Below are 11303 nucleotides of genomic sequence, written 5' to 3'. Positions count from 1 at the left end.
GCATATCCTATTGCAGAAGACCTCCCTATGAAGATCATGGAATCAAATACAGGACACTGAACTAATACTTGGACTTTGATATGAATTTCTTTAACAATTTTCTCTGCGGTGCAAGTTATTAAACTAAAGCTACTCTATTTTCCAAATGTGTTCCAACAGAAATCCTTCATAACTTCTAGCATATCTTATTAAAGAATAAAGTTCTTCTCTTTAAAACATCTGCTCTAAGTAGATTTTTCCCCTGTTTTTTTTTTTTTTTTAAATTAAGGATCCCAGCAGTGGTATTCTGAAATATTATCTTGAATTTGTGTATTTAAATTTTATTGCAGTGGTATAGATGAATTCCACTATTGGTATCCTTAAATTTTATTTGTGCTCACCAAGGTTAATCATGATTGTCTATATCTTTTTATAGTAATAATCACTTTTGAATTGTGTTCAGATATGCAGCTTCAGGTGTAATCATCAGGGCTGGTTAGTCAGGCATTCCAGATAGTGGTTCTTTTCAGAATCTTTTTTAAAGGGTTGGTTAACTACCTCAGTAGCAGAGGATTGAACTATACCCTGGCTGTACTGTACATAGAAAAATCTTTGTAGATAAAAGCAAGGCTTGTTAAATATGATATGAGGGTAAGATTTTAATATACCAAATGTAACATTCTTAGTTGCCTTTAGTTTCAGAGGCTTGTAAGACTTCCTCATGACCATCATAACAGGCCTTGCTTTTGTCATATTTTGTGGCTTAAAAAGCAGCCTTGCTTCTTCAGATAGTGTAGTTATTTGGATGTATAATAGCTTAGCAAGATGTCACTTTTGTAAGACATCAGATGTTCAAAAAAAGTACATTTGAACTTGTACTAAATACTGCAGTGTCCCTTTATAAAAAGTCAGACTAAAACTGACAATTGTACAGCAAAGCCTGACATTTGGATATTTTGAAGTTTTTTCATAAATCATAGAAATTAGTATATGGCTGTAGTTTAGCTTTTTAGGTAAAAGGTATGTTTCATTAGTGCATTTCTTACTGCTGATCACTGTAAAAATGTGAATCAGCTTTCCATTTCCTATGCAGGTCATGGTAACTTGTAGAGTAGATTACAATCATTTGTGCTATGTTTTTAATTTTCTAAAGCACCTTGATGACAGTGAGTATTCAGTGGTGAAGCATCCTCTATTGAATCACCCTCAAAAATTTTTTTGCCAAGTCCTAAGTTGATAGCTTAAAGTCAAAAGTAAAATTATAGTTTAATTAGGACTTTGTGTAAATAAATCCCTTCTCCCCTTCCCGAAAGGGATACTGCAGTTATATCACACAATCCCAATATGCACCATGATGAAGGTCAGAGCTTATACTTAATTAAGGTTTTATACACACCAGTTCCCCAGTAAATGCAAATTTAACAAGAAAATTAGACATGTCATATGTTCAAAATGCTCATGGCAAACAATCATTTTACATTCCTGCAAATAAAATTATTTTATACTGTAAGCTGGAGGTGAGTGTAACTTATTTTAGTAATAAAGTTTTTATTTTTTATGTGTATTAATATAAATGTGTGTTAGTGTAGAAATCTTCTGGTTTAAAAATTTAGAATTGCACACATTTCAGTATGTTTATTTGTACTTACATAATTTTAGAATAGTGGTTGCCAATAGCCTGTATGTTTTACATTAATTGATTTTTGTTATCTTAATAAACCATTTTGGTATGTTGTATGTCAGTTACTGGGATAGCTGGGACATAGAGTGTAATTTAAAAATTTGTCAATAAGTATTCATTGGAATATATGTAAATGTGCCTTGCCGGTTGTTGAAACTTACCTACAAAATGAGTATGGGGTGACAAAATTAGTTCTTGGTGCTTAATGAAACTTTCTGCCACTGATTTTATATATTATTACCCCATGCTTTTTAAAAGTACATCTCTCTCAAATCTTAGTGTGAGATTGAGGGCTACACAAAACATTTACATTTCATTCTACCATAATGAATATGATAGGTTGTGGAAAGTGGGTAAACTAAATGTAGCCTTCAGCAAAATTGAATCTCAGTGTAATCCTTGGTACTGGTATTTTCCAGTTCCAAGGAGTTAAATGATCCCATCCAAGAGGTCATTGCCATGCCTATGGGCACTTTACTGTCGTACCATTTTTAAGGGACACTGTCAAGGTGTTTAAGTTAATTCTCAGATTTATTTGTTGGGATTTTAGAACAGGATTGTTTGACAAACTAAAAACTGCATTTTCAAAGTTGAAAGATGAACACTTTTGTGAGTTCACAAATGTTTTCTTAAGAAAACATTAAAATACGAAGCTGTGGACTTCCAAGACTATTTGGCATTCTCAGTTTGGGGGCTTGGGAAAGAAAACTGATGTAAAGAAATTGTGAAGAATTGATGGTTATACGTAAAGAAGGGTAATGTAAACATTGATGATGAAATATGTATACACTCAAGTGAAATTACTTGACAGTGTTCATTTGAATAACTTTGAATTCAAGCCATTATAATTACTTTTAAAATTAAATATCATTTGCACTGTTCTGATAATGGGTGCAGTTTTTGAGCAATATAATCTGAGCTAAATATGCATGTAGTGATTGGTGATGTGAACAATTAAGTTCTGACAAGAAATACAGGTATTTTCAACCTTAAATTTCTGTGGTAAAATGAGTATCAAACTGTTAACAGACATCAAGGAAAACAGGCAATGCATATAAACATACTTTTGAATGTTGTGTGGCCTATAAAGCAATAATGCAATTTATATGGAATGTCATGGGATATAAGAAATGGAAATGCAAAAATAATCCTTTAGTAAAAATGTCAACATGTTAAAGGGGGAATGTTAATTAATGTAGGTTATTGCTATTTGTGATTTGTTTATGGGTTCTTGGCTTTGACAGCTTCAAAGAATGGACACATGGCAAGTTAAAGAAATTTTGTACATATTGTCAAGGAAAGGGTCCTAAATCCAAGAGTCAGGTCCCTTTCTTGGGATCTAAAATGTTTCCTTAAAACATTCTGATTGTTAAAAAGAAAACTTGAGTTACCTAACCCAAACATACACAAGATTTTGTTTCTGCAGACTACTTTCAAATCAAAAGTGTTCATAAATTTAGTTTTATCAGTTTTCAGAAAGTTACTTTGTGAGAAAACTGTGTTGTCTCTATTCCCCCAAGCATGCTTTTTGTGAAAGATTTTCAGCCTTTGCAACTTAATCAGATGTTTAAAAAGAAGGGAGAATTCACAAACAAGAGCTGTTGCACTCTCATGGTAACATGTGTAACATGACAAACTTTTCTACTGATAACAAATCTTAACAAAAAACATAAAACATCTTCCTCATAAAATAGGAACAGCATAGAAATGGATTAATGGGGTAATCTGGGGCATTCCGTTGTATAAGATATTTGAAAAGAATTAGGTTAACTTCAAGCTAGATGAGCAAAATTGACAAATTCACTACAAGTTTTTTCACGTAGCCAAAAGTTAATCAAAAATATGGCAAAAGATCACCATGACATGCAGCCTTTATTTTAAGGGGAGAAACAGAAAAGTAGAACAGCTTCATGCATTTAGGAGAGGGAGCTAATCCTACAATAAATGATTGTTCCAGTCTCTAGAACTTTGAACAGTACCCACCATGACAGTTTTTTGTGCATACCATAAAATTTTTACCTGACCATAGGAACTCAGTGGTGGGTATGAAGTTAATGAATAAGTAGCAATACATAAAAGAAACAGACTGGGATGGTGTTTAAGGTGTAGTTATTACTTAGTAACCATACCACTCAATAGGGCATGCCACTAAATATGCTAGTTATAACCAATTCTTGCATTTTTACCTGGGCAAATTAGTAGACTGACTTTAGAGTCTGTCACTTTTTTAAAAAAAGTACTTGAGACTTAAATTCTGTTAGCACCACAGCCTGCTTTCAGTAACATTAAAATACCTTTGAGTACCAGAAGCATGCAGTTGGAAAAACAATCTTTTTACAAATGCAAATCAGTATTACCAACACTCTGGGTCAAAGATTAGGTTTTAATGATATTAACAGTAGTCTGGTAAACATTTAGAATCTGACATTGAGAAACAAAAGCTTGTTACCTGACTAGTATTTTTGTTTAAAAATATTAGTTCCGTTAGCTTATTTAAATTGTCTGACATTTATTTATCCATAGAATTTATATTTATTTCATTCCTTTCATCTCACTGAAAACTGTCTGCAGGCTCTTTGATTTGGATTAGATGTGTGAAGTACTGTCTTTTGCCAAAAACCTCAAATTAACTGTTCTTTTAAACGTAGTGGATTTGTGCTTGTTTGGAGATCAGTTCAAAACTATCTGTACTATCTGTACTGCCTCTGATATTAAGATTTTATGTATAGCATAAGGAAACTAGCTCTGACTATTTTCCTAAGAATAAAGACCTATTTTCGTAGCATGTCTTAGGATCTCCAGGAGTCCAAGAATTATTGTGAGTGTCCTCCATTTCATTTTTCACTTAATAGCTTTTAAATAGACATTTGGCAGTCATTAGAGATCTGTCTTGCTTTTGGATTATCTTATATATTCACAGAATCTAGTCATTGGTTAAAAAAAATCCCCAAGATATCCTCAATTGCAGTGAATGGAAGGTGTATAGAATAAATATTGGGCTGGTCTTCACTTAATTTTAATTGTTGATGGAAATATCCTGTGGTCATGTACATGTCTTTGGATTTGAAGTTAATGGTAATTTAATTCTGGTTTTCTGGGAACATGGCCCACTGTGCAGTGTTCTTTTCTATCACTGTCAAATAAAATTTCTCTGAAGATTTGGAAAGAAAAAATAAAGAGTGTCAATTGTTAAATAAACAACAGCAGTCACCGTGTACTTACTCCCCATGTAGGATCTCTGTCCTTCATGTGTTGTACTATGTGAAATAATGGTATAACTAGTACTCAAGCAGTACTTTATACTTTGTGTTTCTGTGTGGGTGCAAACTGTTGAAATCTTTACTTAGTATCTACTAAACTCATCTTTTGTATATAAAGATAATTGAAAATGAATCTTGATGAAGAATGGGATGGGAGAGGGAGTGGGAGATGGGATGGTTACAGGAGGGAGGGTGGTTATGGGAGAAAAACCACTATAATCCAAAAGTTGTTCTTTGGAAATTTACATTCATTAAATAAAAGTTAAAAAAATTTATTTAATAGCATGTGACCAGTGCAGAAGCAAATACAGCTATAATTAGACTTTACAGGTTGACTTTTATGTTTTTGTAAGTGCAATGAATTTTAGTAACTAAAACTATGAGAACAAACAGTAAATAAGATTTTTTTCTGGTCATGTTCACCAAAACATATAGTTAATTTTCTAATGATGCAGATAAATGCATGCTTTCTTGATATTTTTATCTCATTTTAAAGTATCTCTTTCATGAAATCTAAGATATTTTATCAACAATACATTATTGTCTTGATGGCTTTTTTTTAGTCTACTTATTAATTTTAGTAGTAATGTCTGCTCTTATATTACTGATTGCATAAAGTCATTTAAAATGTTGTTATTGAACATCATTTGAAAAAAGAGTTTGATACAATGTCAAAGTTTTATTTTATTTGAAAGACAGAGAGAGGTAGATATATATAGAGAGAGGTCTTCCATCCCCTAGTTCACTCCTCAGATTGCCACAACAGCTGGATTTATGCCTATCTGAAGCCAGGACCCAGGAACTTCTGGCTCCCCTACGTGGTTGTAGGGGCCCAAGGACTTGGGCCATCTTCCACTGCTTTCCCAGGCCATAACAGAGAGCTGGATCAAAAGAGGAGCAGCCATGGTAGAACCAGCTCCCATATGGGATGCCAATGCTTCAGGCCAGGGCTTTTACATGCTGCACCACAGCACCAGCCCCAACAGAACTTTTTACTCCACAGCAGCAGAATACATATTCTTCTCATCATTACATGGAACTTTATCTAAGATAGACCATATGCTAGGCCATAAAGCAAGTCTCAGCAAATTAAAAAAAAAGTGAAATCATACCATGTACCTTCTGTGACCAGAATGGAATGAAGCTGAAAAACCCCAACTCAAGAATCTCCAGATCATATAGAAACACATGGAGACTGAGCAACATGCTCCTGAATGAACACTGCATCATAGAAGAAATCAACAGGGAAATAAAAAATTTCTATAAATGAATGAAGATGATAATTATCAAAACTTATGGGATACAGCAAAAGAAGTATTATGATAGAAGTTTATAGAAATTTTTGTCTACATGAAAAAAATTGGAAAGGTACCAAATAAATGCTCTATCCATGTATATAAAGAACCTAGAACAAAGAAATAATTGAAATTAGAGAAGAAAAATTGAAACAAAAATTCCAAAAGATCAGTAAAATGAACAGCTTATTTTTTGGGAAAACAAACAGAATCGATATACCATTGGCTAACGTAGCAAAAAAAGAGGGAGAAAGCCCATATCAATAAAACCAGAGGTGTAAAAGAAAAATTAACAAAAGATATTGTGTAAATAAAAATAATCATCAGAAATTACTACATAGAGCTGTATGACAGCAAATCAGGAAACCCGGAAGAAATGGAAAGAGTCCTGAACACATACAAGATACCAAATTGAGTCAAGAAGACAGAGAAAACCTAAACAAAGCAACATCCTAGACAAGGATTGAATCAGTGATAAAGACCCTCCCAAAAATGTAAAGCCCTGGACCACAGATTCTCCCTGTGGAATTCTTTCAGCTGTTTAAAGAAAAGATAATTCCAGTTCTTCAAACAAGTGAAAGGGCAGGAATCATCCCAGACTCCTTCTATGAAGCCTATATTACCTTAATTCCTAAGGCAGAAAAAAATACTCTAGAGAAAGAGAATTATAGATCAATATTCCAGATGGACATAGATGCAAAAATCCCCATCCAAATATTAGCCAATCTAATCCAAAACACATCAGAAAGATCACTCACCTAGACAAATTGGGATTTATCCCTGGTATGCAAGGATGAATCAACATTCTCAAGTAAAGAAATGTGATATATCACATTAACAAACTGATGAACAAAATAAAAAAGATGATCTTAATAGATGCAGAGGAAGCATTTTATAAAATACAACATCATTTTATGAAGAAAGCCTTATGCAAATTGTGTATAGAAAGAACATTCCTATATAAGAATGTTGTTGATATTTTGATGCTGATCACATTGAATCTCTAGAATTATTTTGGTCATATAGAATTTTGATAGCCGGCGCCGTGGCTCAATAGGCTAATCCTCCACCTTGCGGCGCCGGCACACCGGGTTCTAGTCCCGGTCAGGGCGCCGGATTCTGTCCCGGTTGCCCCTCTTCCAGGCCAGCTCTCTGCTATGGCCAGGGAGTGCAGTGGAGGATGGCCCAGGTGCTTGGGCCCTGCACCCCATGGGAGACCAGGAAAAGCACCTGGATCCTGGCTCCTGCCATCGGATCAGCACGGTGCGCCGGCTGCAGCGGCGGCCATTGGAGGGTGAACCAATGGCAAAGGAAGACCTTTCTCTCTGTCTCTCTCTCTCACTGTCCACTCTGCCTGTCAAAAAAAAAAAAAAAAAAAAAGAATTTTGATAATATTGAATCTTCTAATCTTGAAAGATTTTCCCATTTTATATATTCTTACTCTTTGTTTAGCATTTTGTAATTTTCTTCTTAGAGATTTTTGGCATCCTTAGTTAAGTTCAATCCAATAATTTATTTTTTGTGTCTGTTATGCATGAGATTAATCTTATGAGTAGTTTCTCATCCATGGTATTGTGTTTGTATTTTTAAGAAATGTTATCTTGCTGACCACAAACATTATTTTTTAAGATTTATTTGTTTTGCTTGAAAGTCACAGTTGCAGAGAGGAGAGGCAGGGAAAGAGAGGGAGGGAGCGAGAGAGAGAGAGAGAGAGAGAGAGAGAGAGAGAGAGAGGTTTTCCATCCACTGGTTCACTCCCCAGATGGCCTCAATGGCCAGAGTTGCCTTGATCCAAAGGAAGGAGCCAGGAGCTTCTTCCAGGTCTCCCACATGGGTGCAGGGTCCCAAGGACTTGGGCCATCTTCTACTGCTTTTTCAGGGCATAGCAGAGAGCTGGATCAGAAATGGAACAGCAGGGTCTCAAGTGGGGCCAAGAGGGGGTGCCGGTACTGCAGAAAGTGGCTTTACCCACTTTGCCACAGCACTGGCCCTGGTATTGTGGTTGAATGCAAAGGTTATTGAATTTTGTGTGTTGATTTTATATCCTGCCACTCTACCAAACTCTCAGTGAAGTCTTTTGGATCCTCTATATATAGAACCATGTCATCAAATAGGGGTAGTTTGGATTCCTCTTTGCTAATTTGTTTCAATTTAGTCTCTTTTTATTGCCTAGTGGCTGTGGCTAAAACTAGCAGGACTATATTAAGTAGCAATGGTGAGAGAGGGGATCCACTGTATGGAGGAGAAAAAAGAAACATTATTCTCTTCAAATCAGCTAATTTGGCCCCTTCTAAACAAGAACTAAAAGGTCAAGAACATGCAAGTCTTCTTGATTTAAATCATTTCAATTTAAATTTAGATAATTTAGATGATCATACAAAGACCCAAGGAACCACATTGTTTGGAAATATCATGAACATTAGCTATCACTTCGATGGAGCAAAACCAGAACATTTTCCTGAAGCCATATGGTTGTGGTTCAGTATGTTTTTTGAATGACCTAGTTATCTTATATTAAGGGTCAAACTGATAGTTTTGAGACACAAGCACAAAAGCTCTTGTACTTAAAATTGTGACAGTGAGAGAACACTCAATTATCAAGAAGGATTGGATAGGATAAGGTTGTATTTTTGAAAGTTTAACATTGATATGAAGAAACCAGAGTACTGATCTTTTTGAGGGTGGCCAATCCATTTGATGTAAACATGAAGAACTTCTAAAGTAAAACGTCTTGTGCCTTTCATTAAGTGAACAAATTGGAAATAAGTCTGGGAAAGCTCTCCAAAAATACATAGGAGTCCCCCATCAGGAGGACGAGTGCCCTGCCAATAGTGTAAGAAATTTTCTGATACTATATGTAACTTTATTATTTTAGTAGAATTAGTGTAAAACAGTGGCATGACTTTGTAGTACTATGTAATTTGGGGGTTTGACATTTGTAAAATTCAGGCTTTTATGTATGATGTATCATAATAGAGCTAATTTATCCACTTGCTGATCTTTGCATGATCAAAATACCAGTTTTTTGCTGCTTTGAAATTAGAAGATTTTTTAAAATGTAACTTGATATCGGCATTTGTGTATGAAAAGACTCCATAATAGATCTTGTTTCTAAAAATTCAAATACAACTACAATAAATTCTAGTTAGTCAAGTGTTACTGCATAAATATTCTGTAATATGTTTATAAAAGTGATGCTTTTGACTTCATATGAAACACTCCATTTGACTTATTCATTGATGACTACTTAAATTAATAAACATTACATTAAATTTTCATAAAGGGTGAAGTTCTTTGGGAAACATTTGAGTGAACTTATAAGAGTACTAGCGACTCAACCAATTTTCTAGTTAACCATTATTATACATTGCATGGTCACTATCCATTCAGGTAAGTGCCAGCTATATAGTGATTAATAATTATTATTAATAATAGCACAAAACTACATTAAATGTACTGGTGGCAGTTATATGACAATTGAATGTAAGATATTTATATAGGCAATAACAATAAGAAAATAATTATTATTCAGCTTTTGTATATTTTAAGAGAGGGTATGGAATGTAATTCAAGCATCATTTCCAAGTAGTTCTACATTGAATTAGATTTTTGTTGCATTTCTATTGTTTTTATTTATCATGCTAAGATTAAAGGTGCACTGAATTAGCAGAATTCTCAGACAGGTAATCATCTCATTCATATATTTCTTGACTTTTATATTCTCATGGATATTTCATTTCTCCATGTAGCGTTTGAAGTAATTAAAAACACATGAAAAATCTTACAGACATTTCATTTTAAAGATGTTTATGTTGAGCGGCCCATGAGAGCGGGAGGGGGTGGCGGTGGCGGGAAGGTGCTGCTCTTTGGCATAAATTGCAATCAATTAGGGATCGTTTCTCAGAATTGAGTTAGAAGTGGAAGTTCAGAAAAGCGAGGCCACCATTGCTGCTTTGAGCACCTCAGAAGGGCAGAATGGATTTATCAGGAGTGAAAAAGAAGAGCTTGCTAGGAGTCAAAGGAAATAATAAAAAGACTGCTCTGATGAGAAGTCTAAGGACCGCTCTAAAGATAAAAGGGCCACCAAGGAGTCCAGTGAGAAGGACCCCAGCCAGGACCAGGCGTGAAAGCGGTGCAGCGCTTCCAGCGGTAGCAGCAGCACCAGGTCTCCTTCCAGCTGCAGCTCCAGCTTGGGCTCCAGCACCAGCAAGGGCTCCAGCTCCACCTCAGCTTCAAGCCGCTCCTCAGCTCCAGCTCCAGCAGTTCCTCTGGCTCCTGGAGCGCCTCCTGGCGCAGGCACAACAGAAGGCACTTGGGCTCCAAATCCAAACCACCTTAAAGAGATGGAAAGCAAAGGAAAAGACAGAACCCATCCCCTAAACCCACCAAAGTGCACATTGGGAGGCTCACCAGGAACATGACCAAGGACCACATCATGGAGATATTTTCCACCTATGGGAAGATTAAAATGATTGACATGCCTGTTGACAGGATGCACCCATCTGTCCAAAGGCTATGCCTGTGTGGGGTTTGAGGAGGCTGAGAAGGCCCTGAAGCACATGAATGGAGCACAAATTGATGGCCAGGAAATCACTGCTACTGCTGTGCTGGCCTCCTGGCCCAGGCCGCCCCCTTGGGGATTCAGTCCTCCCAGGAGAATGCTTCTGCCACCTCCTATGTGGCACGGGTCACCCCCCACGCATGAGAAGGTCTCCTCCCCGAGGCCAGGTCTCCCGTGCACTGGCTATCTTGCTCTCCTGGCCACCGCCATCACAGGAGCCCCTCCAGCTCCAACTCTTCCCAGTGAAACTCATGCCCCTGTAACTTGTATCTCAGCCACCTCAGTTCTGTCGCTTTTCTAGCCAGAAAAGGCTGCGTAGGATAGGGAATTCCTCATGCAGGCAGGCTTCAGTGTCCACAGTGGAATCATTTTCTCTGCAGGTCGAGTTCTGGCTGCAGAGCCTTGAGGGTGTGGGCTTGTGCCTGGGAAGATGACCTCCAGTTTCAGAGCCAGAAAGCTCACCCATTCCTGGTTCCCAAGAGTCCCTTCAGCAGGGACAAGCGAGACTTCTGGTACAATGAAGCTCC

At 36.5% G+C, this 11303-nt stretch overlaps 1 pseudogene; it reads left to right on the top strand.

Annotated features, from left to right (window-relative positions):
- The first annotated feature begins 10110 nt into the window (after positions 1-10110).
- LOC149119292 (RNA-binding protein with serine-rich domain 1 pseudogene) lies at positions 10111-11022 on the top strand (annotated as a pseudogene).
- The last annotated feature ends 281 nt before the right edge of the window (positions 11023-11303 follow it).

Source organism: Oryctolagus cuniculus, chromosome Y, assembly GCF_051225735.1.
Source record: "Oryctolagus cuniculus isolate XC-2025 breed Fujian yellow rabbit chromosome Y, ASM5122573v1, whole genome shotgun sequence".
NCBI lineage: Eukaryota > Metazoa > Chordata > Mammalia > Lagomorpha > Leporidae > Oryctolagus > Oryctolagus cuniculus.
Note: the sequence above shows the minus strand (reverse complement) of the source record. Positions and strands in the feature narration are given on the sequence as shown.